An 8,463-nucleotide genomic window follows, 5' to 3' on the forward strand; every position below is an offset into this window, starting at 1 on the left:
AAAATCTTGAAATGACATGGCATTTTGCATATATTGCTCTGTGAAACTTGAACAAACAAGCAGAAAAATAACAGCGTAGGTGAAAAGTATATTCAGGTGCTCCTCTGCTCTGAAAAGTGACATGCAACTTGTACCTTCTTGCAGTTCTGCATATACTCAGGTATTACTGCTCAGCCTGTTGACTGATGCAGTTATTGCATTGAGATCTGCAGCACCACCCAAGGTGTTTGAGAGGACTTGGGTTCATCAACAGATTTAAGCATCCATAGCAGGGCATGGCTCTGTCCTCCACTACCTGTTGCATCCTTTGTAAGGCAGTGTCACTGCACAGGGGATTAAGATTTGGAAAAAGGCACCCAGTGCCTGTTAGAGAGAGGATGTTACCCACTAGCTAGAGGTAGATATGAATGACAAAGGGAGAAGTGGGGCCAGTAAGAATAGTTAGGATGAGAATCTAAACTTCTTTGCCATCTTTCCTGGTACTTCTGCTAGAATACTACCCCTGGATGCTGCATGGGGCTCTTGTAGTAGCTGTGGCTAGGAGGAGTCTCTTATTTGAAGCCAGCTGTCTCTACGTGTGGAAACAACTGTTCCTCTTCATCAAGGGAAGGTGAGGTTTCTACTTCTCTGTTCTGCCCCAGCTTCCATTTTTTTGACTGTTCACCCTTGAATAACTCTTGAGCCTACGGTTATTATAGTTTTCCTAAGCAGCAGCAACATTAAACTGGAAATGCTTAAGTTTCATTCCCCTTCTTATGGTTCTAAATATCAGGGTGAGAATTGTGTTAACTTCCTACTGATGCTGCTGGGCCAATATGTGAGCAGCAGCACAGGCACAAGAGGTGTCTGGAGGCTGAAGATGGTGATACTACATCAGCTCACTCTGGAAAGGTTTTTTTTTTTGTTTTTTTTGTAACGATAGGTTTTTTAAGATGCTTTGAAAAATCAGTGGATCTGTGGAAGGTAAAACCAAGGTCAAGCTTTTTCCCCTAGTGAATGGCTCTTTCAAGCTTTGATGACTTGCAGAAAACAGAGCCCGATTTGTTTCCTCCCTTGCTTCCCCCCCCCAGATCCCAGGTTGACTGAATACTTGCAGTTAAAAACCTCTTTTTCTTGTAAACGGAGTGCATCTCTTGTGGAAGCCATTGAGACGCAATAAACCTGGAACCCTGCTATGTAGTCACTTTTCAGAGTAGAACTGTACTTCAAATTAAAAACATACTAAGAAACATAATGCAACTTTTTCTAAAGCAGCTGTTCCCTGCTTGAGAGATTAGGAAGGAAATGCAGAGGAAAGTATTCAATTAACAAGCTTTTTCAGTGACATGTGGTAATACACTGCACTTTCTACCCACAAAGATGTTAGAATAGGAAATAAACCTAGACTTGTCTTAGTGATCATTAGAAGTTCTCTTCATTGGAAGCTCAGAATCTGACCCAAAATCTAATGTAATGGTTTTTGACCTGGCTAGTTTAGTATTTTCTGGCTTGATGATTGATGTTTGAGTCTGGGAATTTGGAGCATTATTGATTTGACCTCTTTTAAATTTCAGCAGCTTCTCAAGAGGCAGAGTGAGTTAGTAAGCAATGAAAAATATGTAAGTAATATATTTTACTAGTTAAACAGTTTAGGCATACATTTTTTGTACTTTATATCTTCTTCCCAGCATAAGGAAGGTGGACCATCTTTGCTTTTGGGGACTCTTCTTTCTATCTGTCTATCTCCTCTCCCCTCTCTACCTTCTCCAAACTGTGGGCACAGTAGCAGCTGTACTTTCTCCTTCTTGTAGGTGTGCATTCTACTTGCTGATTGGTATCTCTGGCTGGGGATTTGGGATTATTTTTGTCTTGTATTACTTAGCAGGTTTGGGTGAATTCTGCAAATGGGAAGAAAATAAAATTCATAACTCGAAACTGGTGAACCCATAGAAATTACGTGCCATCGTTCTCTATAATAAATATTAAAGTTAAAGCATTGTGTCTTGGAAACATCAGATATTTGTGATACCTCCTGTCATACATAGGTTAATTTGGCAGCCTCATGTCTGGATTATAGTGTTTGAGTACATGTAAAAAAGAAAAATTATCAGCATAAGAATAAAAATTGCCTAGCATTCCTATAATTACAGTTGCAAGTGTATGTCTGCCATTCTGGAAAGCTAGTACCACCTGAGTAACACAAGGTTTTGTGTCTTAGACCCTTCGCAGGTGTTACAGTCGAGTGAAAGAACATGGTGTTGGGAAAAGGAAAAGCAGTTACACATTTGAACAATTGGAACAGGTGTTTGGTCAGGGAGGATGGGACTCTCAGCCCTGCCAGCCTGTACTCATTAACAGCAGTGGCTTGTACCAGGAGCTGGAATCTGATGGCAGCACTATGGAGGAATATTCACAGGAGGATTGGGGAAACCACAGTCAGGATCTTCATTGCTACCAAACAGGAGAACAGGAGTTGGGTAAGAAATCAATTATTGGTCTTTTTATGTTCTCTGGCATTGTCCTGGGAGCTGCTTTAGTACCACACTTCCTCTTTGGCTACTTCTGCCTTTTTGGGTAGAAACCTTTTAAATGATCCTACAATATGAGGTCCCAAATAGGGACAGTAAATCAGAAGTGGGGAAAACCCGGTCTCTTACATTGTGCAGTTGTATAAGTTTAGAGTCCAATTTATATGCTGAAGCTCAAAAGTAAGCCCTGGCTCTTGAAAAGTCTTAAAACACTCTCTTTCTGTAACTATAATTTGAGTACAAAATGCTCACTTGCTGGTTTCTGTTATTAGACTCTACTTGTTAGAAATCTCTGCTTCCCATTCAGGTATCCTTATTTGTTGGCATTTTGGTGAGTTTTATTTAAAACATGTAAAGTTGCATGTAAATGTGGAGCTGTTCCTCACGAGGCGTTAGTGTGGTACTTGACCACTTCAGTCCTGCTTAAAAGACAACTGGGGGGACGGGGGAGGGAAATGGGATAATTGATTTGTGTTGTCAATACCCATGATCACTCAGTGTTGTTGTTGTGTTTTTAAAAAACAAAACAAAGCAAAGCAAACGCTTGTAGTTAAAGTAAAATTACGCTTATGTCAATAGGAATCAATATAAGCTCAGGTAAGGACTTAAAACAATCAAACTAACATAATGGTTTACCAAGAAAATCACCACATTTTGCCTTTACAAAAAATGTCTTCCCATACTGTTGCCTAACCCTGATAAAGGATTACAGGAGGATCTGCTTTCTTAAGCTTATTTGCGTTTTGAGTTATCCTTAGAAAAGCTGCCTATGGAAGCTCATAGCTATCAAGGTTAATTAACTTCCAAATGGAATTTCTTTGAAAATTAAGGAAGTATTGAGAAGGATGAATAGATAAAGACATAACTCTTGCTTTGTTTTGCACCTTATTTGTCGAACAATATGGGGGGGGGAAAAAGGACATAAATGTGCATCTTCCTATAACAGTGTTCAAGGGATGGGTACATTCTGACGTTGCACCGGTGGCGGAATAATTGTAATTTTATATGAAAATAGTAGCCCCCCTTTATATTAACTGAATACTTCAAGTGTGTTTCAAAAACCAGTTGCAGAATGGTTGCCTATGCTCTATAGGTGCAACAGTAGGAAGCTACATAGCAGGGGACACTAGCAGTGTTGTCAGATGCACCCATTGTTTACAGTTGTGTAGAGAAATTACGTTTCAGTAAATGATCATTACTTTGAAATTGCCTTTATTTCTGAAACACCCTTGTAATTTTTTTAAAATCTATATATACTTCATATTTCACTTTGATTCATCAAGCAGTAGGGCGATTAGAAAATTAAATGTGTAGGGAGAATTGTGGAGGGGAAAGTGGAAGGTTATTTCTGAAGAAGCAGAACCCTAATCCCAAATAAAGATATTGACTCAAATTCTGGTCTTGGATTTTGTCACCATTTTCTCTCAATAAAGTTGGTTACATTTATAAGGAATTGGAGATGACAGTATTTTTTTTATGTTCAGAGAACAGTTATGAAAAAAGTACTTGGGACAGAGAATCCAAATGGAATGCATATGCATTTGTTCTGGTGCTTGCACTTCAAGTGTGCTCTTGAAAACAGAATGGTCTCAGAATGTAGCTTGCAGTTAAATCGGGTTCTGATTTAAGAACAGGAATTAATCTCGTCCTTGAAGGAATTTGCATGTCTAGGGGCAGAATATGTTCCCCAAGCTCAGTGACGTTCTGCCTTCCAGCCCCGCGGACCAAATGAGTCCCACAGCCAGTGTTGATCTGCAGGCCAGATCCTGTATGGGAACAGCAAGTGGAGTTAATCCATGGGTGTGATCCAGCTGTGGAGTAACCCTGCATGATGGCACATAAGGTCTTGTCATGTGGACCCCAGGGCTCTCCATGAGTCCAGAAATTTGGTGTCAGGGGCCTGGTGGAAGTGTTAATTGCTGTGACTCTGGAAGCCATGGCAGTTAATACCTCCACCAAATTTCCAGACGCATGAGGAGCCCCATGGGTCAGAGGTAGAACAACACTGCCCTAGCGGAACATGTAGCTTGAAAATTTAGTTACAAAGATGTAGCTAATATAAAAGCTGTGGCATTCATATGCATGTGACTTCCAGATTTCCTTAGAAGGTCCTGCTATATGAACAGTTTTATTGCATTTCAAACCAAAAGCCTTGGGAACACTGTTTTAAAATATAATTTTCTGTTGGTACTTTACCTTTCAGACGAAATGCCTGCCACAAAAAGAACATTAAAGATAAAGCAGGAATCTTCAGAAGATGCACAGTAAGTAATTTATGAATGTTTCTCCATGGAAAGCGTTTCCCTAGGGATGTTGCGCGGGAGGAAGATATTTGAAACTTCTGATAATAATTATAAATGCATTGTGCAAGACTTATACAATTGAATCTGCTCTCTACACTTTTCCAGTTACCTCTAAACATGTGGAAAGCTTCACAACTCTTTTTGGCTTTGTTGTACAGCAAATTAAACAGGGCTTGCTACATGAGTGCAATGATTTAAACTGTGTATAAATACATATCACAAACATTAGGGATGTGTGTGGGCAGCCCTAAAAGTATCATGGGACAGGTCCAGACTTTTGGATCTATTTTGCAATCTCTTTTTCTATCTGCCTGACACTTTGTTCCTTTGGGCAAGTGGGGGAAAAAATGTAAATGGTTATCATATCATAAAGGTATCTTTTTCTCTGACTGTAATTAGAGTAGCTTAAATTAGTATCCAGATATTGATATCAACATATTTGAGAACTACTAGAAAAATACCTCTACAGTAAAAGGAGAGTGGGAAACCACTGGAAATGCCCCTTTCCTTTTCTTAAGTGAGCATGCACACCTAAGTAATGTCTGTACAGGCAAAACAAATCCTGAAATGCCACAGTGAAGGACAGGTGAGCTGATTGTGTCCTGACCAGTAGCTTTTTCTGCAACTCTTTAAAGATGACTTGTTACTTTTCTAAATTGGTTAAATTTGAAGAATAATAGAATTTTACAAGAGAAGACATTTTGCTATCAACAATAGCTATAATTCTTTTTTAGAACGTGGAGGGTGTGTGTGTGTGTATTTTGGGGTGGGGGACCTACTGCCCAACATCAGTTTAATTCTATGTTAGGAAAGATTGTATTCATACATATAAATAGTATAACTTGTGTCTATACTTGAGGCATGAAGAGCATTGGCTTCTGTAATTATGAGGGTTTCAGTTCTAGTGTCCTGGTTCCAGTTTCAGCCATTTCTAATTTTTCCCCTTTTGGACTGGGAGTATCCAAACTTGGTTCATATCTAAAAGTGAACTTTAAGGTGGAGCAAAATTATTTTACCAGGTTAAAATTGAGCTGAAGGAAAATATTTTGTTGCCTCCTGGAATTAACGGAGCTAAAATTCATATTGGAACACTTGAGAAGTGCCTTAAGGGATTTCCTTTAAAGGTAGGGTTTAATTTTATCAACCTGAATGTCATGCTTAAACAGCTAATAAAAGTCTGGGAGGATTTATTCTGCATAGATGCATAGCTGTGTGTGAGTTTAGACCTTTCATATCTTGTCAAGTACCTTTACAGAATACATAGGCAAAGTCTCTAAACCCTTGTGCACTTCTTAGTGTGCAGCAATGATCCCCATACTGTTGTACCTTAAGCGCTACACGTTTGATAGAAGTTTAAAATAATCTATAACTATGCAATGATTCCTGAGCTTTGTGGGAGAAGACTTCTTTCCTGTGGAGCAAAGAACCTTTTATTTCTATATTAATCTTTATCTTGGTAGACCAAATTAAACAAACTGGTTAGCTCTAGAATCCTGCTATTGCTGTAAGCAAGCAAAAGTGAGGAGAAAAATCTTTGCTCCTTCTGGGTTTACTTGATTACATGGACTTTAATTGCACCATCTCAGATTATCTAGTGTAGATATGTATCTAGGACAGGGATCGGCAACCCCCAGCACACGTGCCAGAGCATGACATGCAAGGCCACTTTCCTTGGCATGCCACAGCTAACCCAGACTCTGGGCAGCTTCTGCCACCAGCTGCTCAGGCCAGCTGCAGTCAGGAGGCTCCAAACAGATGCATGAGGCTCAGCAGCCCTGACACCAGTTCTGTGGCTGCAGCAGCTGTGCATGCTCCTCTGTGTGCATGGCCAGGAAGGGGTCTGGGGCAGCATAACACTGCCCAGAGGCACGTGTGCAGCTGCTGTTGCCATGGAGCCGGTGCTGGGGCTGCAGAGCCTGGCACAGCTGTTTGCAGCCTTTCAGCTGCCTGCTACAGCAGTCCAGAGCCTGAGCCAGCTATGAAAGGCAGCTGGGAGGCTGCAAACAGCTGCACTGGGCTCTGGAGCCCCTGTACCAACTCTATGGCAGCAGTGGGTGCATGCGTGGCTTGCAGCGCATGGCAGGGAAGGGGCTGGGGCAGTGCAAACCCCCCCGCCGTCCACCCAGAGGCATGCATGCAGCCGCTTCCAGCAATGAGGTTCAGGCCCCTTGCAGCTCCCCCATCTCTGGCATACCAACTCTATGGCAGCAGTGGGTGCATGCGTGGCTTGCAGCGCATGGCAGGGAAGGGGCTGGGGCAGTGCAACCCCCCCCGCCGTCCACCCAGAGGCATGCATGCAGCCGCTTCCAGCAATGAGGTTCAGGCCCCTTGCAGCTCCCCCATCTCTGGCACACCAAATTGAGGCATGGGTGGAGGTTGGGGTGGCTTTGGCACTCTGGCCAAAAATGTTGCCAACCCCTGATCTAGGAGTTTAGGGGAAAAGGTAATAAAACATCTTATTACTATAATTTAAATTTTAAATTATGATCTTTTCTCCTAATGACCTTCATATTAGGGCAGAGTTTATACTGTTCTTTCATTGTTGAACCAGCTATAGACAGCTTGACAATTTATAAATCTATTCGCTGACAAAGTTAACATTCATTTCTGATATAGTTTCCACAATATGATTGTTATATGACCTTGTTATGATCATATACAGTGTTCACCTTGTACTTTAATATACCAACCAGCACATTGGCTTTTTTTCTTGGAAATAAGAAAATAAGCATTCCAGATGGAATGGTTGAAGCAGAATCCGAACACATTTGGCATAAAACATAGACAAATCCAATTTTTTACATATATTATTTTGTATAGTTTTTGTAGATTCAAACGGAGAGAATCTGTAAACTATTTTTTTCTCCTCTAAAGGTTTATCAACAATGAATGCGTGTTAAGTTTGTGGACCTGAGTAGAAATAAGTGAGATGAAGTTATCTTTCTTTTAGAGGTGCACCGACACATCGGTCCAATACCAGATCGGCACCGATATAAAGCAAATTGTCTGTATCAGAAATCTGCCTGATATGGCCAATAATTTGGCCAATAAATGGCCCGTGCATGTGCACAGCCGCAGAGCACTACATAGGCAGTGAGGAGCACAGCTGGGCAGCTTGGAGAGCTGTATGCAGCTGGTAAGTCTGGTGTGGTGGAAGGGAAGGGCATGGGGGGGGCGGGGTGCATATCAAGGCCCCTGCACTGAGGGAGAAATGGGGATGAGGCAGGCTCTGGGGCAAGCACTGCCCAGCCAGGGTGGGCGGGCGTAGGACAGAGCCGAGGCTTGTTGTGGGGAGTGGGGGGTGGCAGTGGCAGCTTCCAGCACTGCGTGCCACTCGTGCAGGAGCCCCTGGTCCAGCGGCTCATCCACTGCTTGCTCGTCTGGCGGCTCCTGCCGCTGCTCCTGCCACTCATCCAGTAGGGTATGGCAGGGACATGTGTTCCCAGATCTACACAAGGCCGGGACTGTGCCAAGCTCTTTCTGAAAAGGTGGGGCTGGGCTCTGGGTGGGTGGCGGTGGTGCTGGGCCCAGGGGAATATGGGGGGAGGTGCTGCAGTCCCCCAAAATTCACCATAGCTCCCTAAGTCCAGCCTCTCCCTGCCAGAAAGAGCTTGGTGCAGCTCCAGAGCTGTGGAGATCCAGGTGCACCCCCC

The 8,463-nt window shown here is 42.5% G+C and overlaps 1 long non-coding RNA gene across 2 annotated transcripts; it reads left to right on the plus strand.

Moving 5' to 3' along the window:
• The first annotated feature begins 409 nt into the window (after window positions 1-409).
• LOC102379401 lies at window positions 410-4,793 on the plus strand. 2 transcript variants are annotated; one of them, XR_325409.2, is made up of 4 exons: window positions 410-610; window positions 1,554-1,598; window positions 2,198-2,456; window positions 4,711-4,793. It is a non-coding gene; the product is annotated as an uncharacterized LOC102379401 (long non-coding RNA). The 2 variants fall into 2 exon arrangements; XR_003092235.1 differs by having other exon boundaries at window positions 1,557-1,598.
• The last annotated feature ends 3,670 nt before the right edge of the window (window positions 4,794-8,463 follow it).

Source organism: Alligator sinensis, unplaced genomic scaffold (genome assembly GCF_000455745.1).
Source record: "Alligator sinensis unplaced genomic scaffold, ASM45574v1 scaffold1328_1, whole genome shotgun sequence".
Lineage (NCBI taxonomy): Eukaryota > Metazoa > Chordata > Crocodylia > Alligatoridae > Alligator > Alligator sinensis.